General features: G+C 41.7%; 1 long non-coding RNA gene across 1 annotated transcript; it reads right to left on the bottom strand.

Moving 5' to 3' along the window:
* Positions 1-8,606: 8,606 nt before the first annotated feature.
* On the bottom strand, positions 8,607-18,518 carry LOC134159175 (uncharacterized). Its single transcript, XR_009963061.1, has 2 exons — positions 17,867-18,518; positions 8,607-8,873 (listed from the first exon to the last, which is right to left on the bottom strand). It is a non-coding gene; the product is annotated as an uncharacterized LOC134159175 (long non-coding RNA).
* Positions 18,519-20,870: the final 2,352 nt, after the last annotated feature.

The following is a 20,870-nucleotide window of genomic DNA, read 5'->3' as shown; positions in this document are numbered from 1 at the left end:
ACAGAGGATAAGCACTGAGTCTCACAGCACCCGTACCCAGGAACCATGCGGGAAGATGCTTGCTGCACCGATAGCTGGGACAGGTTGCCACTGTGGCTGCTGGCTCCCATCTCCTTCGGCTGCCCCATATGCAACCCTATGCAGATCCTGTGGCCACTTTGGCCACAGGAGGGCTGAGGAGGAGGTAAACTGAGCCTAAGGGCTGGGCTGTGCAGAGCAGCCATGAAGAGGAAAGGTGTTTACAGTCAGTGAAGCAGTATCAGACTACATTTCTTTCATGCTTCACATGCAGCATTCTCTCCTTAGCAGAAACACCAAACACAGTCTGCCCTCCTTATGTGTTTAGAGGTCACTGAGGCAGAAGTGAAACAATAACCAGTTTTCACTACCCTCCCTTCAAATTCTGAGTACTTAAACATTTTTAATTTCTCAATGCTGCTACTAGTCTACCTAGTAGTCATACTGCAGGTCTGACAGTTCATGGAGGCACTAAGCAAGATCATGCTCAGTTCTTGGTACAAACATACGACAAATATGACCTGTGTCACCACTGTCTTTCAGAGCTTTGGACAGTTCTTTATATTATACAAATGTTATCCTATTGTAACTTCAGTGTCCTCAAGCTGTGTGTAGGGGGACATGGACTGAAAATGGTACATAAACTGAAGGTTAAGCCAGTTGTCTTAGCAAGTTTCAGTCGCAGCTTTCTTCTCTTCTTAGGTGCCTTTGGATCATGGTGTTGACTGGAACTGGTTTTAGCCATAGAGCTGACGGAGTGCTGTTGCCCATGCACCATTCCCACATGAGGGCTCCAGCATAGCCCTCTCTTTGATCTTTGGTCTTTAAAGTGCCTCATGCCTTCACTTTGCTCTTTAGACAGTAAAATCAGAGTGAAATCTTCTGATGGTCTAGATGCACCTCATGATATTGACCTTTATGAAGAAATCTGTTGCTTTACATTGAGCAGTTCTGCGCAGTGTTTGCTTGTCTTCATCTCAGTCACAAAACAAAAACAACAAAAAAAAGAAGCTTCCCCCCAAAAAAAAACAAAAAGTCCACAACAACAACAAAAACAGCCAAAACCCAAACACACACAAAAGCCAGTGGCCTTTCAGAGACCAGTCACAGAGCAAAATCAATTTTTAAGCCAAGTCAAAGTATTCTGATCTGAGCACAAAACTGTTTTTAGGGACGTCACAGTCATATTTTGGGGGTATTCTTTTTTATAAGAATATTGGCAGAATAATCAGTTTTCAGATCAATTTCAAAGTAATTTATCCAGGATAAATATGTGTTCCCATGGCTAAAAGTCCTGCTTTCCTATTACACTGGAGTTTCTTGCCGTAAGTGAACACCGGCTGTGGCCCATGGTATTGTGTGGAAATGCTGGAGTACTAAGCAGGTGTGCAACTTTGCTGAACCACTCTGAGACTTACAAAAAAGGTCTTAGGTAACTGCTGTTACAACACTCTAACTCACTCATCAAGAAATATGGCACTTAATAATTGCATTATTTAAAGTGATTAATAACATATTTAAAAAGGTCATTTTCGTGTATATTGAGGAGAATGATATATATATCATTTATCATATATCATTTCTGTATGACAGTGTGAGTCATATCACCAGAATAACATCTACTGGTTCCACTAACAGTATATTAGGAATGAATTTTGTTCCTGAAGTCTGTTTTCCTCTTCTATATTAGCTACATTATCTCCCTTCACAGTTAAAATTGCATTTAATTCAAACTTGATTTGATGCAATTATCTAGCAATAAATGGTCTTGTTTTGGCTTGTTTCAACAAGTTGGGTCATTTGCACACTGTTCCAAGAACATCTTTCTGTCTGAGGAAGTCCCTTGGCAGCCCTTCAATTCTGATCTAAAAGTCTATCTGAAAAAAGGTATGTATTTTTTGTATACATTTGCTGTACAAACAGCTTTGCTGCTTATATTTTACCACATCATGTCAAAGAATTTGGGGGAAGGGGTGGGTGGGGTACAAGAAATATCAAATTAAAGCATGTTTAGGGTTAGTACACTTGCTTACAAAAGTTAAGTATATTGTATGCTTTAAGAAAAAAAAAGTCAGATCACATTTCAGGTGCTTTTAAGTAACATTCCTTTAGATACTTATTGTAACTGTAACTCATAGAAAGGTACTTGCAAGCCATCAGTTGTGAATTGTCATTCAGACCAATAGAAAACTCAGATGCTGGCATGCATCAAGTACAAACCCAAGCAGATTTTCTCATCACTTATCACCTTTATGAACAAATTCAATTACTTACTTGAGATATTCTCATTTATACCATAGCTGTTGTTGGCTCATCATTTTCCTATCACAGCTCAAGCCTTCCGTCCTTTTTTGACCAACTGCACAGACCTGTTTCAACTAGAGAATTCCATTTCTATATTCTAAAAGTAAGTTTCAAACAAAAGAAAAAAGAATATCAATAACTATCTACCAGTGTTATTTTTGTGCCTTGTTTTATGAAACTGAAATATCCTTCAATAGCAGCCCATAAAGGCCATGTCTTCACTAATATTTAAAAACACACACTTGACTTTATTTGGTGAGGTGCTATGTAATACAATGTTTCACAAACTGCAGTCTTAGTATTACACTGTCTCTGCACTATAATTTTACCTTCTTTTCTACCTTGCCTTCACTTACACAGCCTACCCCATCAGAAGGCATTGAGCATAACCACAATTAACACAAGAGGATTTACACTATGTTTTGAAGAGTCCTGTTTGATAGCTTAGTTTTTCTGCATCCTGTGTAGTAAATAAAGTTGTGTTAACAGCAGGTGGTAAAGTCCAAGAGTAGATGTAAGAATGGTCTAGGACACCAGACTTCTAAAGCTACAAACCTGTTCTATTCTCGTTTATCAATATTCTTTTTTTTTTAAAAAAAAGAAAAAAAAAAAAAGAAAAATTTGGTATGTTTTTATCACTGTTAGGGAAATTGACAATCTGTTTCAAAGTACCCTGCAGCTTGCAGAGGAAGAGGCTGTCTTTTCTTTACCGTCAGGCAGTGGTTTAGACTTCAAACATCTTGGTGAAAGCAAAGAGCAAAAATAGGGAACTGGGCACTGTCCCCTTTAAACACCTCCACAGGGAAGCTCTGTGCTGGCTAATGTGCTGATATGCATCTGTTGCCTTTATGAGTAGCTAGTGTTGACAAAAAGAGTTCCAGTTTTGAGTGAATTAACAGCTTCCAGGCATATCAAAAGCAGAGATGAATTCAGTGTATGTGTTGGACACAGCCTGGCACTTTGTCCCAGAGCAGAGGGTGCTCCTTAAAGAGAATCATAAGGAGCTGAGAAACCAACAAGGCCTTCTCATTTTCCTGGCTATGGTCTGTTTGGTGTTCCCAAAACCTCCACTGTCTAGTGCCATCTCAGTCAACCAGCAAATCTAGAAGCAGCAGAAAAAAGGCTGTGTCCATCCACAGGCTTGTGCACCCCCTTGAATCCACCTGCTCCTGCTCACTACATATTTCAGTTGCCAGCTCTCAGGAGCTGAGTTATCTTTCTGCTGCACATTTATAGCATCTTGAAAATGCAGATCAGTTCCAAGTTAGGACTTTAAAGTACTCCTGCAACAAAACTGACCGATAGTACTGATACCCTCGTAGTCAGAGACTACCTAGCTGGACCAGGGCCTGCTGCTGGCCCTTTGTACCGTTCTAACCTGGATGGAGGCAAGCAAGAACATTTATTTAGTAGAGGATGTTGCTGCTCCATGGCTCAGATAAACTCCATTCCACCTAGCAGCTCTGATTTTCACATCAGTGCTGGGTGTTGACACAGTCCAGTGAGGTTGCTGTTTTCACGTGCTTTCACATGCCTTCTGTGCTTAGCCTTGCAGCAGACTAAGAAATGGTAGCCCACCACTCCTTCCTGAAATGGTGAAACTTACCACCATGAGATGCTTTGTTTAAGAGAAATACAAAGAGAAAAAGCCAGGGAGGCAAGGTCCTTAAAATGGCAACTGAAGATGGGAGGCAAGAGCCTCCAGCATGGCAGATCTCTGAGACTGATTGGTAGCCAGAAGTTTTACACCAGAGGATGATCTAGGAGCACATGCTGTCTCTGGTCTAAACAGATACCAAAGACAGGGCTTGTGAATGGATGAACTTCTGTGAACTGTGTCAGAAGACTTGATATCTGTTTTGCACACTCTGCATTACTCAAGTGGTGCAAGTCAGTGGAGGCAGAGTATAGGGGCAGCACGTGTGCCTGCAACACATTGAACTTCTCAAGGGGAATTAACTTAATTCACTCTGTCTGCAAATCAGGCAGTGCAGGCTTGGTCACGTGCCAGTTTAGGAGAGGGATTATTAATCAGGCCGATGGCTGTGCTGCTGTCACTCTGATGATGACAGTAACAGACTATTGCTTCTCTGGGTGTGGTGCTTGGCCCATTTTCACAGCTTATTTTGAAAGCACACATCCCATGAAACCAGGAGGAATGACAAACTGGGCAGAGACAGGTTTCAACCAGGTCTGAAACCCACTGAACAGAACAGAAGGCCTCTTCTGGCTAAGATCATTTTGTTTTTTCAAAACGAACATTCTTGCGTGATTTCACTGACCGGTCCACACGGGACCACTTTGTGGAATCGGGGTTGGTTTTGGCATCATTCTTATGGTACAGTTTTCTGACAAATATTTGTATGCAGCAGTCAGTAGTGGTTACCAGCTTCAAATTCTGCAACAGCATAGCTTTGTTCCTAGCAAGGCTGGGAAAGGCCATGGGTGGGAAGCACATGAAACTGAGAAGAGAAAGCGGCACTAGGAAGACCAACATAAGCCTTGACACTAATGACCCTCCTGAACATGCAGGCTCCTCACCACTTCTGTTGTGCAATGTAATACACTCTGCTTCCTTCACGCTTCTTCTCTGGAGGCAGATCCCCAGCCAGTGTAAATCAGTTTCTCAGCACTGTGGTCACCAGTGTCTGCCAGTTGACACCAGCTGAGGGTTTGGTTGTAGGTGGTTGTTTCCCTGAAGGCACAGCAGCACTCCTGAAATGTGTCAGGAGCCTTAAGCTGTGATCCTGCTCCCATCCCTCCTCATCACAAAGTGAGGTGCCAGCAGTCTGTTAAGAAAACACATGTTGGTTTTTAAAAGCACAGCTGCAAAAGGGAAGGGAAAAGTGCCCCATATCTCTTCTGGGGCACCTTGCTGCCCACATAAAGAGGCTTGCTGGACATAAGCCACAGCTCTAGTGGAACGTTTCCAGCCACCCAGAGAAGTGGAACATCCCATCACTGTCAGGCCAGGGCCAACACACAATATTTTATGCAACTATTTTTGTGGTGGAATAGAATGGTTTGGTATCTGGGACATCTGCCGGAAGCAAAACACCCTTTGTGGGAGTCTACACAACTCAGCTGGCCTCCCGTTGCTGGTTGCTGAAGCCATAGCCTGGGACTGCTTTACAGGTTTGGTTAAGGGCAGAATTAAAAAAAAACACCCAAACCAACCGAGTTTGCTTCAGACTGATATCAATCATGCTCAGTATTACCATGTAAGGTACGCCTTGCGCAAAAACCAAGAACCTGAGACATCCCCTTGAATGCCTCCCCGCTTCCCCAAATCCTATTTTTGAGAGAAGAGCCAGAGTGAATGCATGGTTGTGGCAAGGCCTCGCCACCTGCCACCCCTAATTATAAGGAGCCCTGATCTGCATTAGCAAAAAACCATCCCCCCATACAGACACATTCATGCTCACCCTCTGCAAACACAACCATTCAACCACTAATTTCAGACACTGATTCTTTCATGGCAGCAAGATATAAATATAGGCCTTGATGGCCCTAAAGTTTTTTGGGTTTGTTTTTTTTTCTGTTCACTGTAACTCTTACATTATTTCCATAGCTGATTCTTCAGGTCAGTTTTGTGATGTGAAGTCCAATACTTCGGGCCATCTGCTGTCTTTAAATCCAGGTACCCATACTGTTAAACCAGTATCCATCAGCATCAGTGGGTGCTCCAGGCATAAAAGGTAAGAGATCAATTAGTAGGTTTTTTAGACTGATGCACTCAACCTTTTCTGACAGAAGGAAAATTTTGTCACATGATTGCTCTTCTACTTCCAGCAAAGACAATTGTCACTTGTGCCTGCAATGAGATAAACCACATACATATTCTGTATTTAGAAGTAATGCTGTTTGAGGCTACCAGAAGGTACCGTGGGGTCAAGATTTATAAGTCCTCCTGAGGCCTTCTTGTTATATCTGTGGCATTAAAACAATGACAGGGGACTAGCTGTGTAAGAGCTGCAGCACCCAGCCCTGACTTGTAGGCTTACTTACCCATGGGCAAATTCCAATATATGTATACATATAACCATTAAAGACAGAATAACCCTCAGATTCTACACTGGAGGTTTTGTAGCATTCTTCAGGAAAAGGCATCCTAATGTTTCCATGAAAAACAAAGTTTTTGGAGGATGGGTCTTACTTTTTTAGCATCAGAAAGGAACACAGTGGTCCCTTTAGCTTCTTGACTCAACAGAACCTTGTCTTCAAACAAGAAGATTGAAGGGCAGAGTGAAATGTGTGGTTTACCTACCATGGAAAGAAGCAGTCTTCCTTCTTTTCACTTGCTTATCTGCTGGGTGAGGATTTGCATAGTCTGCAAAGCAGCCAGGCTGAGGGATGAAGACCACCCAGATGATGCTATGGTTAATACCCTCCCTATGATCCAGCCCATATGCTGTGTGGCTGAGGAGACGGCTCACTGGCCTCTGAATGGCCTCTGAGGACCTTAACCTCAAGAGCACCACGTTTCTTTGGCAGGACAGTAGGATGAGATTGGTTTGTTTTTTGCCAAACTCCAAATCCAAAACTGGACTCTTTGTTCTGAACTATGGATTACTGGAGTGTGGTTTAACAAGGTCATATGCTATTGCAGATATTTAACTACCAAAATGTAGTTGGAAAATCAAAGAAAATGAAAACCAGCTTATTACACTCAAACACCCAACAATTATATGTGAGTCCTCCATAATATGCACTTAAGAAAATAGAAGAGACCATCAGAAAACTCAAGGGAACATAAACCACAGAGAAAGAACAGGGGAGGATGGCAGAAATCTGCAAGAGACTTCAAGAGGCCATACACTCTTTTTCTTAGGGCAAAATCCCTGTCTCTGTCTTTCTCTATAAATGCTTGTCTTATCATAGATAAGACAAACATCAAACACTAGTAATGGGGATTTCACAGTCTCTCCAGGCAATCTGTCCCTATCACTATCTCTGCTTTCAAGAAGACTTGTTTTTCTTCCCTTACTTTGAGACTGTTTCTTCATATCGTATCCATCAGGGACAAGAAACTGAGTAGGAATCAATTTAGAGAAATTACACTGTTCTTTTTTTAAAGAAAGGATGGCAAATGGTTTTTCTTTACAAGTTCATCATAAGTTGCTCTGGCTCAAAAATATGGATTTTTTTTTCTTCTCTTTTTCTGTTTTTCTGGGTTTTTTTGTTTGTTTTGTTTTGTTGGGGTTTTTTTTGGTTTTTTTTTTGGCTTGGTTTGGTTTGTTGTTTTTGGTTTTCTGTTTTGTTTGGTTTTATTTTAGGCCCAAATTAATTTCCATGTGCACACTTCTGGCAAAATGATCTGCTACAGAGTACCCACCAGTAATAGTGAATCCCTGCAAAGATGTAGAGGTAGGGCAGGAATACCAAAATCTTTTCTGAACCTATTTAATAGCGTCCCAGTTAGAGGTCTGAATTAGCCAGACCTGGAGACCTATTGGAGTCTTCAGTCCTGACAGCTAGAAATGCAGGAACATTCTGACCTCTAAGAATATACGCTGAAGTTTTTCAGATGTATTTTGGTCTGGCCAGAGAGTTCCTCTCAGGCAATAGGACTTTTACCACTATGTAATTTGAAAGCTTTTAATAATTGGTGAGAAATAGTCTTTCTGAGTGCAGAATGCAGCAACATTCTGTTGCATTGCCAGAAACTACTTCCTACACAGCACACAGTTTACAAAAGTAATGTTTTTGAGAGTGGTGTCCTATTCCCAAAGACGGACATTAATCAGTGCGGATGGCCACATTCAGCTTGTCCCACAATAACCACACAAACACACATTTGAAGAAGCCAAAGGGCAGATCTGCTGCAGGGAATGAGCTGTTGTAGCTTCATGGACTTCTGCTGGGTAGCAGTGATTTCCATAAATTAAGAACCTTGTGCCCAAAGGTCTACATGCTTGGTTTCCTTCTGTGTTTACAGAAATGCTCTACACTGGCTACACATTGAAGGGAAAGTCAACCCTATATATGCAGGCTGGTCTCAGTTCCTTTTGGATGTGTTTGTGAACATATTACGGTTGTGAAAGCAAGCCTTCAGCTCAGTATGGTTACAAACACTTCAGTACTTGCTACTGGGTTCAGAACAGTCAGATTCTTCAAGTTGAATTAAAAAAAAAACAACCCTATGCTTTACTATCATATTAGTCCTGCAATGAAAGAATATATTTAAGATGGCATTACCACAATTTATGTGAAAAAGTTATTACAACTAAATATTCAGTGTGCCATAAGTTTTGCTACAGAAATGCATCTGACAGCATAGCAGGCAGAACATCTTCAGACTTTAATACTTACATTACATATCCAACAAACAGTAATAATGCTTATAAAAAGGCTTGTAACTGTCTTTTATTAAGATTCAACTCACGAGATATAAACTATGGCATAAAGGTAAGACTGGAAGCTTGTGTAATTGTGGGGAAGAAAAGAAATCATACCCAGACATAAACTGATTACAATGGCTCAAAGTAAAGTAAGTCAGGTAAATTGTTTTCAGACTCTTCTGAAAAGACAAATGGTGCTTCTTCAGGTATCTGCAGTGAGAGAGCAAACAAAAGTACTTCAGTCAGCAAGGCAATAACAAGCAGGATTTCAGCAATAAAATTTTCAGGTTTTGGAGAGAAAGAGCATGGGGAGCTTGAAGTAGACATGGTCTGTGTGCAAACGTGAGGGCTTCAGATTTTGTGATCAAAATTCTGCTGTCAAACATTCAGGCTGATGCTTCAAGGCCCAGAGCAGCTGGGCACTCTGCTTACCAAAGCCTCCTGGCAGAAACTGTCCCACAGCACCTAATTCTCACTCTACTAATGGCATGAAGGTTTGATGGGGCAGAGCACAATATGCTACAAACTCCTGATCTATAAAAACACAGAAGCGCATGCACAACTTCCGTTCATGATTATATCATGTGCAGTGCCAGGTCTGTTCTCTTACAACCCATCTTGAGTTTAAGTTTTGAAGGAACCAACTTTGCATTTTCTGATTTTGTAAATGCAACACATCCATCACCTGCATTGCACCATATTTTCTCTGGACTGAAAGGATTAAAAACAGAGATGTAATAGGCCATTTTTCAGAAGAGTATGTGTCTTCCTTTTTCTTCTCCATTACTTAATGGTATTACTTTCCAAAAGAATAGGGGCACATATCCAACATCCTGCAGCCCTGAGAAACTTTCCTAAGCCAACTGCTCCTCTTCATTGTTCTTCGGCATCTCTGCATAGCTGGAGCAGATTATGGCCTTGAGTGTCTTACTCATCTCCCATTTCTGTGTATGATCATAGGCATCCCTCATCAGCGTTGAAAGGTACTGTCAGTGCAGCTTTTATTTCTTTTTCATTCCCTTCCTGACATGCTTACAATGACAAAATCTCTAGATGCAAGATCCATTTGGCAAAAAAGTTGCACTTTCCAACACAGCCAAAAGGAACTACTTTACACAAAAAAAATCCACTGTTGTTTTAACAGAAGTCTCTTGGAAATGTGTGCTAGCAAGATCTCATCTTTGTTTTTACTTCCTTCTATTACAGAGCCCTGCATGCGAGTCAGCTAGAGACTCATATACAACCTCGCAGTCATGTGGGGAGTCCCAGGCACTGCTGTGTGCCCCACTGGCATGGGGCAGAGTGTGCCCAGGAGGCTCTTCTCCCCCACCCTCATCTACCAGAACCCAGACAGGGCTTGGCAGCTCAGTGGAGGAACACCCTGAAAACCCCAGTGGGACTTCCCAGCAGTGGTGAATCCCCAGGAAGCTCTGCCAGCCTTCCAGTCACTCTTAGCAACAGGCTAAGCCAGATGCATATTTATTATGTTAACATGCAAGGTTTAATATATAAAACAAAACAAAAGCCATGTATATAGCTCAAGATGGTTTCCCTGCTACCTTCAGCCTGTAGTTCTATAGCCAGCCTAACCTCTGGGACAACTGTCACAGCTCTAAGCACCAAAGACTTTATATTGCTCTTTTCCTTGGTGGTTTCACATGCTTGTACACACATCCCCAAGGATTTTCTGTAAGCCCTAGCTCCAATAACTGATTCAACCAGGATGTCAGCTTGTATCTATCTGTCTTACTAATGAAATCCCGTCTAGCACCAGCTCAGCAGCTGGCAGGAAAATGGCTTTTAAAATACATCTACAGAAAGAGCAGGTGTAGAGAGGTGTCTGAAAGCTGCATTAACTCTGAGTTCATGTCAGACTATATACATACATAACACTTCTGACATGAATTATTTGTTTATAGACTGATAGAATAAAGAATGCAGCCCATTAGTACCGTGTAGTAGAGTTTAAACATGAGGCAAGCAAGCAAGCTTTGAAAATCATGTCCTTGGGAAGGTCTCCAGACATAATTTGATTATTGGAAATGGAAAACAACCTCTTTTACTCTTGAATCTTGAAATCACCAGGACTTCCTCCCATGAAACCAAAACAAGGCTCTTTCTGCCCTGTGGATATTCTGTGCTTCTGACTTGGCCAAAGTCTTATTCATTACTCTTACTCAATAGTCAGCAAAATGTGCTGTTGCAGCATAGTCATAAACTTGAGTGGTCTTGTGCACACCATTTGCTGTTGGGGTTATCAGCTATTTTCCAGGTATAATCAGGATTCTTTTCTAAAGTAATAAAATAAATTAGGTTCATCAATAATGTGAGGAGGTTTCTGACTAACCTTCTCCCTAGCATGAGAAAACACCTTTCTTGTTCTGTCCTGGTAACTCCTGCCCAATAGGACTTCAGCAGCATCCTGAGCTGGCACACCCAGAGGGAGACATCAAGCGCCTTATTATAATTAGTATTTTATGACACTTAAATTGGAGATCTCTAACTAATGACATTAACTGTCTTGAGCTAAATGTTATGAAGAGCTGAAGGAAAGCTAAATTCTGGCCCAGGGAATACTGTTTACTTCTGCTGAGCAGCAGGGGGAAGGGGAAGCCTTGCATGTAAAGAAGAGAACTCAGAAAAGCAGCCACCTAGTTTCTTGACATTTGCCAAATTACAAAACACACTTGGATGTTGCTCCTTTGTACAAGTCAGAAATAAATAACAAATGTGCAAGACAGTTCAGGAAAAGCCAACTAACAGTGCCCTAGTGCTGTAACTACTTGTGCTCCCATCTCTCTCACTGAGCCTTCATTAGGCTCACTCCCAAGTGAATTACCAACTTCTTTTGATCCAGCCTCTGATTTGTAAATCCTGGCTTCAGGTCTTTTCAAGGAGGAGAGGCCCAAATTGGAGAGCACAGGTACATCCTTTCTGCTGGGAAGATGTTTTGAGATCTGAAGGAACATCTGGGCTCTGACTCTTGGTTCAAAAGATGGGAAAGGTTAAGAGCCTGGCAGATGCCCAAGTGTGGCTGCTACACAGCTGCTGCAGCTACTTCTGCCATGCCAACTTAATCCAGTTCTCAGTACCCGTGCATATGTATTCAGGTTAACATCCTCACACTTTACAGTACAGGAAAATCTGATGTTACTTTTGTCCTAGCTGGTCTTTGCATTCAGCCAGCTGTGGCTATGGGATATAGGACTCCTTCCAAGCCTCTTAGAGAAGACCTTGTCTAGCTTAGGACCTATTTGGAAAGCTCTGTAAGTCTTAATCAGACCCCAGGTACCAATCCTCCTTGGGCTGTGTCAGCTTGCATGTAAGCAAAACTCACCCTCAACACCATACCACCACCAGATTAAACCTGCTGAAGCATCTGCAGCCTCTGAGATGGAGCCTTTCATCTAACAGCTACTTAAGGACTCCTGTTAACATGAGAATAAAGGTAGGGAGCTTTCTCCCTCACACATATCACCAAAAAGATTTCTATGCCATATGTCATTATCGCTGTAGCTATAACCATAACTCTGAAATAAATGGATTTACTGAATTACTTTGTGAGCAAGACTCCACATGCGCACCTTAACCATAAAGGCCCAAGTAAGCCAGGTCTTAAGAAATATTGTTAATACTTCACTATAAACAGAGTTACAATCTTTCAAGCAAGTAACAGCCGTTTGCCCTGTGGCTGAATAAATGTTACTTGCCTAGTTAGCAGCCCTGAAAGACCCAGCGTCTTCAACGTAAAGGTGGAAAAAATACCATGTAAGATGCAGCTGTTCATGCAAGTCCTCACAAAGTTTAATGTTATTGTGTAAGGTGTAGCTGATAATGTAAACTGTAAATAATTCATTGGAAGTAATTTATGGGAAGGGATCTTGCAAAAGTATTTTGCGTTTTTCTACCCCCATCAGTCATACTGACCTAGACCAGAATAGCTCTGCAGAGGCTGAATAAGTTAGGTCCAAGAAGAGCAGTACTGCTGAACTGCAGTTCTCAGGGGTTTTAAGGACAGGGCTATTGGCACATTGCCATGCATGACACCTTTTTGTGTCAGCAAGTCCTTTTGATATTTATCTCTTTCCCCTTCCCTTGCACTCTGGAGAAAAGGGCTCAAAGTCCTGCCATGCACACACACAGGCAGCAGTGACATCCTCCCTCTGTCCACCTATTCACAGTGGCAGACAAAGCCAAGCTCTGGCCCTGCTGGTGGGACAGGCGGCCCCAGGGCTGCGCTGTGATCAGTGTGCAGTTGCTCCAGTTCAGAATTCCTCCTCACTGTTATTTACAAATACCTTTTTCCTCTCAAACCTTCCGTTTGTGGCTATATTTGCCCTCCATCATGAACACAAGAAAATACATTCTGGTTTTAGTTCTCCTTCCTGCCGTGGTATTTGTAACTGACGGCAGCTAACGCCTTTCTAGAGCCTGCTTTATTCGTATTCTTGTAACTGTAAATACCACTCATCACACACCCAGGGCAGCTCTCACCTCATCATTGCCTTGGGGACTGGTGGGGTTTGCATTTGTGGTTAGAGCAGAAACTGAAAGTGGGATTAGTTGCCAGTGCTACCATGGTTAGCCTAAATCTTCCCTGTGGTCAGCATGAAAGCCCCATTCCTAAAACTGGAGGTTTTAACAGGAAAAAGACTTATATTTGAAACAGAAGTAGATACTTTAACTTCCTCTCTTCTCCAAAGCAATATGGCTTTAAGATCTACCTTCCCCCTCCTGCCCCCTTTTTAACAAACAGGAGTAGTAAGTACATAGCAGAATTTAGTACACCTGGATTATTTATCTCCAAAACTGCCTTTCCCTTGTGGGGAGACACCTCATTTAACTCAGTGCCTCAGTGGCCTGTAACACACATTTAGTTTTCAAAAAAACTTTCATGGGAAAGTGTTCTCTGTGTGTTAAACATCCTGGTAAAGACTCTCCAATCATGTTCACTGTAGAGCAAACTGAGCAAGCTTATCTTGCAGCCAGTGCTGTCAATCCAACTTGACCTTAGTCGCCCTCCTCCAGCTTCAGTCATAAGCCAGAGCCCTTTTCCTTTCACAGGAAGCCTCAGGAGGGAAAAGGTGACATTTTGAAACAAAAAAAAATATTTTTTTTCCTTCATCATTTTAAGCCACGGCCTGTAAATAATGCACAGGTATTTATATATATATATATATATAAATATATTGGCTTTCCAAATGGACAGCAAATGGATATTTCACCCATTTTCAGCCTGATGAAACATCCCCTCCTCCCCTGTCCTGAAAGCTCTTTTTCATCCCCTTAAATCAGTCTGATCTAAGGGGTCCCCCAACTAGACCTAGTCTGACAGTTTAGCAAGGCTGATCCCCTCTGAAGGATAAGCTACACATTGCACCTGCCTCTGAGCAGACTTTTTAACAGGGTACAAGCCTCTGCAGTGCCCTCGTTCACCTGCCATGTCCTCCTGCTCCATTGTTCTCCTTCCCTAACTCTGCCTGGAAAGTGGCTGCTCAGTGGACTCAGCCAGGACCCCTATCTGCCCAGACTGTGCCAGCACCTCTATAGCAGGAGTGCAGCTGGCAGGGTAACTTCATTTACTCAACAAGTGTGGTCACTCAGGGGCCTGGGACAGTGGGAAAAGGAAAAAAAGCAATAAACATAAATGTCTACTGAAACTAACATAAGGAGAAGCCCAGCTGGAGGATTAGGTATGGAAAGTCAGGTTGGGAGCTGCTGGGAAGAAACAGAGGGAACCTGCAGAGAGCCAGGAGGCTTAGGCTTTTCCTTTTGCTGTATGGGCATCCTCAGTGCTTTTCTATCTGCGTATGTCCTTATTTATAAAACTAGAATTGTGAAAGGAATAGTAATAGACTATTCCTGTTGGTTTACATGCAATTGTTTAAACTTTATCATTAATGTATGCAGAAGATATGTAAAAACAAGATGGAAGCATGTAAAAACAAGGTGAGACTCAAACCATCAGCTCATCCTCAAAATTCACTTCTAGGCTATGTCACAGACTGAATTTTTCCACTGGAGGAAAAATTTATCCTTTTAACAAGTCAGGGAGGATATCAAGAGAGCTTCAACTACAAACTCCTGGCATCTCCGGTTGCATGAAATCTTTATCCATGCCTAAGCCCAGAAAAAGCAATAATAATTAGAACTGATATTTACCCTGTTATATCACAATACTTGAACATACCACATTCGGTACTGATATTACTGACAGAACATAACTAGTGCAAACCAAGCTGTTGCACTCCTTAATAAGGCACCCTTCCTATGCTTTTCAGCAGTTTTAAGACTGCCTCTCAGATTACATGAGGTACTAATGAAGCTCAGTGCAAAGGATTGGATTACATTTTATGTAAGTGTTACAAAGTGTAATGTGACTTGCACTCAGGGAGGGAGTAATGAACCTGAGGACAAAAGAGAGGAGAGAGGAGAGGAGAGGAGAGGAGAGGAGAGGAGAGGAGAGGAGAGGAGAGGAGAGGAGAGGAGAGGAGAGGAGAGGAGAGGAGAGGAGAGGAGAGGAGAGGAGAGGAGAGGAGAGGAGAGGACAGGAACTGGAGGAGGGACACTTACTGCTTTCAGACAAAGAAGAGCTCACAAGGAGGACAAGAGCTCTCCGTAAGCCTGTCGAGAAAGCTGTCAGCTTTCCTGCAGCATGGGATTGGTGTGAGGATGGCAGTCAACAGCCAAATCCGAAGAAGAGGTCTAGAACAGGGTGTCTGTCATGGTGTATAGCTCAATAATCACCAGAAATATTGGCACTACTGGGGTTAGGCAATACACACAAGATGTAGTAGCAAGCTCTGCCTTTGTCCTGTTTCACTTCACAGATAGCCCTTTTCCTCCCTGCACTAGTGTAGAGTTGCTTCTTTGCTGGCATGGCTACCTTCTAAATGCTACCCCAGGGAAGAGCAGGAAGGTCAGTGAAGAACAGCAAGAGCTAACTGTAGCACCCCATGGGGCTGGGGAAGCAGCAGAAATTAGCACCAGCAGATTAAAAAAGTCTGGGAAGTACGGCATGTTTGAAGAAAAAACAGTCTAATTACAAGTGTAGACAAGGGACTAATTGCAAAAGCTACACAATTAGACGTGTACAAATTAATTCATACCACTAGTTACAGAAACAACTAAGTATTCAGAAATAGACTTCCATTCACACAGAGAAATACCTTTTTGCATAGGCAGCCCAAGGAATTATTACCAATGCACTGGCTCAGTAGTTCAAATTTGAGTACAATGGCCAAGGACTAACAGTCACTGATGTCCAAGCTGTATCTCAATTGCAAACAGTCATCCACCAAAATGTTGTAATGCATTTGAAGTCTTTAGCACACCCAGAAATGAAGGGTGTTTTTCTTTTTTTTTTTTACACAAATGCAGAAATCTAGCCTCCACTTCAGGAGGCTTGTGAGACACCCCAGGGATGTGCCAGGAGGCCAAGCAGTGGAGAAGCAGCTGGATGTGAGGTTTGAATAAGTGTCCGCTTAGCCATCAGCTGAACCAGTTATCGATGGCCAAGCAAAACTCAGCTCCGTGACCTGCCTTTGACTTTAGCACTGTTTACAACCAGGGACATTTAGCAGCTACAGAGCATGAATGACGTCCAGGACTGCCTCTGCTCACAGCTTTGCACTACCCTTTTTCTTGCATTTACCTGAGCAGCAGTAGAACTGCCTAGAGACCTGTCTACAGTGCACGTGCAGACGCTCACACTCCCTGGGTCAATTACCTACACTGCTTAATACATATACACATATTCACAAAATCCTTATTTTTCCCAAGTACTGTATTCAAATTAAATAGTCATCTCCCTTAAAAAGCAGTTACAATTTTCTGTTTAGTAATTTGCAAATCTAAACAACAAATGTAGAAAAATAATTAGCATAGGAAGAAATCAGTTATTTCTTTGATAAGCTCATAAACCCTCATAAACCCTTTTAATTAAAGTCACAATATTTGTAATTGCTAAAGGGAATATTTTGTTTATAATAGCAAACATTTTTAAGGTCTGATTTAAGTTCCAAGCTAAGTGTGATAATTGAGAAATGGCCTCCAGGGGGCAACAGTATCCACCAAACGAAATAACGTGCACCTTAGAGGATTCTCTTGCATGAAAATGTATCTTCTGGGGGTACATATAGGAAAGGTAAGTCAGCCTATACAGTTTCTAAACAAAGGTATGAACAGACATGATTTGCCTTTTAAGCTTCCAGACATGCTATTTTGAAAACATCTGAAATACCTTGGAATTGCGATATTGCATTGCTTTCCATGTCAACAGCAGCCTAATGACACTTAACAGATTTATGGAAGTTAGAGACTGACAGACCTGGTGACCTGACAGAGGTCAGGCTGCCATCACCCTGTGTTCCTCAGTCCAGCCAGTAGCCTGGCTGAGCATAGGTATATGCCCACAGGACCAACCACACGTACAGGAATGCTCAGCCCTCTTGCAAACACAAATGTTATCATCAGGCTCAGCTTGTTCCCTCACTAGATAGTGAAGAGTATAGCCCATTAGTGGGAAATATATGCATATATGTGCAGAATATGATCCTGTCCTGAGGTAGCCCGGAGGAGATGTGGTAGGGGCTCAGCTGTTTCACGGTGTTGTAGGGGCTCTTCATCCTTCCAGAAGCACACTGGACTCCTCAGTCAGGCTGCAGAGCCTCACATAGTCACATAATTAATCATGTAACCTAACAACATGCACATCCAAGTCATACACAATGGATGGTAAGAACCACGTGTCTCAGAGCAAGGCCACCAGCATTCGTCAACCAGAAGCAATATTTTCAAGAAACCATTGAGTTTCTGCCTTGGGTACCTCTGAAACAGCTATTTCCTGGGGACATTGATCACAAGATTTTACTACCAGGCAGATACTTACTAATAGCTGTCAGATAGTACCTTCATAAAATATTGTCATCCCTGCTTCAATTAACCATCAGAACTGAAATCCACCTTAGTTACTATAGAACAAAAGTTATTCATTGTTAATTATTTAGTGTGACATTATGTTTAACAATTTAGTCAAGCTCACGTTGCCTAACTTTTGGGGAAAGGAGTTATCCTAGAAATATAACCCGTAGTTCAAAACTGTAAGGACACACATAGGACTTAAGGAGAAGAAAGATAATGAATTATACAAGTGTGATCACTATAAATTGGTCCCATTTCTACGTGTAAATACAGGTACTCACCTTGTGGAGGAATATAAGATATGAAGTTAGTAGGTGGAAAAAAAAAACAAACCAACCCAACATCTAAAGGAAGAAGAGTACGGTCTTATATCCAGGTGCCATTTCTTAAATATTAAAGATAATTAAAGCAGAAGAAAAAGTAGGAGGAAAGAACTGCAGTCAAGAACTTGACATTCAAGGAGACAGAACAGCTTTCTTCCTTCTGGACACTGTCCCTGAAGATCTGGATTAAGGCAGGTCATAGGAGGAGAACCAGTAGCACAGGAATGCGGTCAGATACTGTCACCTGTCTCATGGTTTTTCCCAAATGCTTGAGTAACATTGGGATCCAAAAGGCTCAGCTGCTCCTTGAGTGGAACATCGTTCCCTTGGCAATCTCTTATTTCTGTTTGACTTGTCAATGTGTACGTGGCTGTTGGAATATAACCTTACATTAAACTTTGTAAGTTTGACTTGGTAGTTTTGTCCTGAATGTGAGATCCCAGTGGAATATTTCCCTTCATTTTGATCATAAAGAACTATATTTTGAAACATATTATAGCTTGTATTCATCATGTTGCTTTTGTAGTCTACCATGTCCAGGTTTGACAAAACATTGATCAGTCATTCATTGAGCACATGGTTCAGCATAAAGCACAATGAAAGTTATCTCTGACTGCAGAAAATCTTAATAAAAGGAAACTGCTCTTTGAAGAATGCCAACTTTTCTCACCCTACAGTCAAAGGGAGGTCCAACCCACTTTATAATAAAAAAGAAGTCAAAATAACTACCTTCTCACATGTGAACAAGTATTTCAGAGTCCATTGCAAATGCCTTTAACTGAAATACTTCAGAAGTTGGATTAAGAATCAATTAACATGGTGTTAGTAAAGCTCAACCAAATAAACATACTTCATAATTTTTTGTTGTTAATATTAGTTAAAAGTGGAAATTTTTTTATTGTTGGAGGAGGGAAACTCTGTGTCACATAATTATTTAAAATTCTTTTTACATTTAAACATAAGCCTGTGTAATAAAAAAATACAACATACAGAACTTGGGCTTGTAATCCAAAAGATTTGATGGAGACAAAGATGTATAAAAGCATAATTGCATTAAGTAGAACAGGGGAAAATAGGGTCATGATGTCAATACCTGTGTTACTTAAATAAAACATAAAGAAGTACTTACTTGAGCATCAGCTATTAATGAGCCAGTTTATATCATTTCTAGCCATCTGTAGCCAGATGTTAAGATATATTAAAGTAGTCCTTCATATTTGAAGGAGAAAACCCACATGATTAAAAGTCTAAGAAACAAAAGACAACCAAACCTCAATAACCAGCTAAGCCAAGCAGAAACATGGAGGAATGATGGTAAGTTACACAAAAAGCCAAACCTGAAGCTGTGTGAATTAAGAAAGGATGTATCTGGGACCAGCTAGAGATGTGAGGTTGTTCTCTTATACCTTTTTAATAGCTGAAAAGCAGAAGCTGAGAACCTCTTTAACTTTGGGTAAGTGACTGGGAGTGTGGGACTGCCTTGCAGGGCACATCTGCACATATCACACATCAGTTGTCATGACAGCATGAAGTCTCCTTGCATAAAAGTAGACCATTACTGTGGGGTTTCCACCTGATGCTCACCAATGCAACGTGTCCAATCAACTGTGCAATTTGTTTAAGTGATTCTCCGCTGAGGCTGTTAAAGTGGAAGCTTTACTGGAAATTTAGGCCCTGTGGAAACTTTTCCTCAGGAGAGCCTCCCTATTCATGTCTATTAATTATACTGGGTCCCAAAGCTGCTATTTCCTTATTATTTTCTTACTTAGAAAGCTAGTATTGTCGGCTAATAGAAAATAGCTATCTGATAATTTCATTTGGAAATTATTAATTAGTCCAATTTTGTCGGTGTGTCCTTTTTTTTTTCCCCATAAAACCTGGAAGCATCTGAAATTGTTTCTTAGCAACCCTTTTCTGTTTCCCATTTCCTTCTACTCAGCTCCTCAAAGAGTGCTTCTAAAGGTGTAGTAAGGTTGGCCATTTCAGAGAAGAAGCTTTTATTTTCTCTCTCATATGAATGGTGAGATAGTGCCTAGATACCACAGTCTGATAGGAATATTCTCCAGCATATTAAAAACTGTCCTTGAAACAGTAAAATACTTCTAAACTGAGATAATAGGAGAATTACTGGCAAGAATACTATAACTGTATGTATTGTTCTTGGCAAGGACACAAGAGGAAAAGGACAGCTATTTCCTGATTGCTTTGTGTAGAAGGTTAATTTTGTCTAAACCAAAGCTTAGACATTTATCTGAATCTACAAAAGTATTTCTCACCTTGCTTCTATACCTCTAGCACCTTACTTTACCTACCCACACACAGAGGGCAGTTAGGTTACATTAGAAAGCCCAAATCATAAAATCATAGAATCATAGAATGGTTTGGGTTTTAAAAGACCTGAAGATCATCCAGTTCCAACTCCTCTGCCATGGGCAGGGACACCTCACACTAAACCATGTCGCCCAAGGCTCTGTCCAGCCCGGCCTTGAACACTGCCAAGAATGGAGTATTTGCCACTTCTTTGGGCAACCCATTCCAGTGTCTCACCACCCTCACAGTAGAGAACTTCTTCCTCGTATCTAACCTGAACTTTCCCTTTTTAAGTTTAAACCTATTACCCCTTGTCCTACTGCTACAGTCCCTGATGAAAAGTCTCTCCCCAGCATCCTTGTAGGCCCCCTTCAGATACTGGAAGGCTGCTATGAGGTCTCCACGCAGCCTTCTCTTCTCCAGGCTGAACAGCCCCGACTTTCTCAGCCTATCTTCATATGGGAGGCGCTCCAGTCCCCTGATCACCCTTGTGGCTCTCCTGAGGACACCAGAACTGCACACAATACTCCAAGTGAGGTCACACGAGAGCAGAGTAGAGGGGCAGGATCACCTCCTTTGACCTGCTGGTCATAGTCCTTTTGATGCAGTCCAGTATACAGTTGACTTTCAGGGCTACAATGCTTTCTTATTG

Source organism: Pezoporus occidentalis, unplaced genomic scaffold, assembly GCF_034315485.1.
Source record: "Pezoporus occidentalis ecotype Australia unplaced genomic scaffold, CSIRO_AGI_Poc_V1 ctg141, whole genome shotgun sequence".
Taxonomy (NCBI): Eukaryota; Metazoa; Chordata; class Aves; order Psittaciformes; family Psittacidae; genus Pezoporus; species Pezoporus occidentalis.
This window is presented reverse-complemented; position numbering and strand designations above follow the sequence as displayed.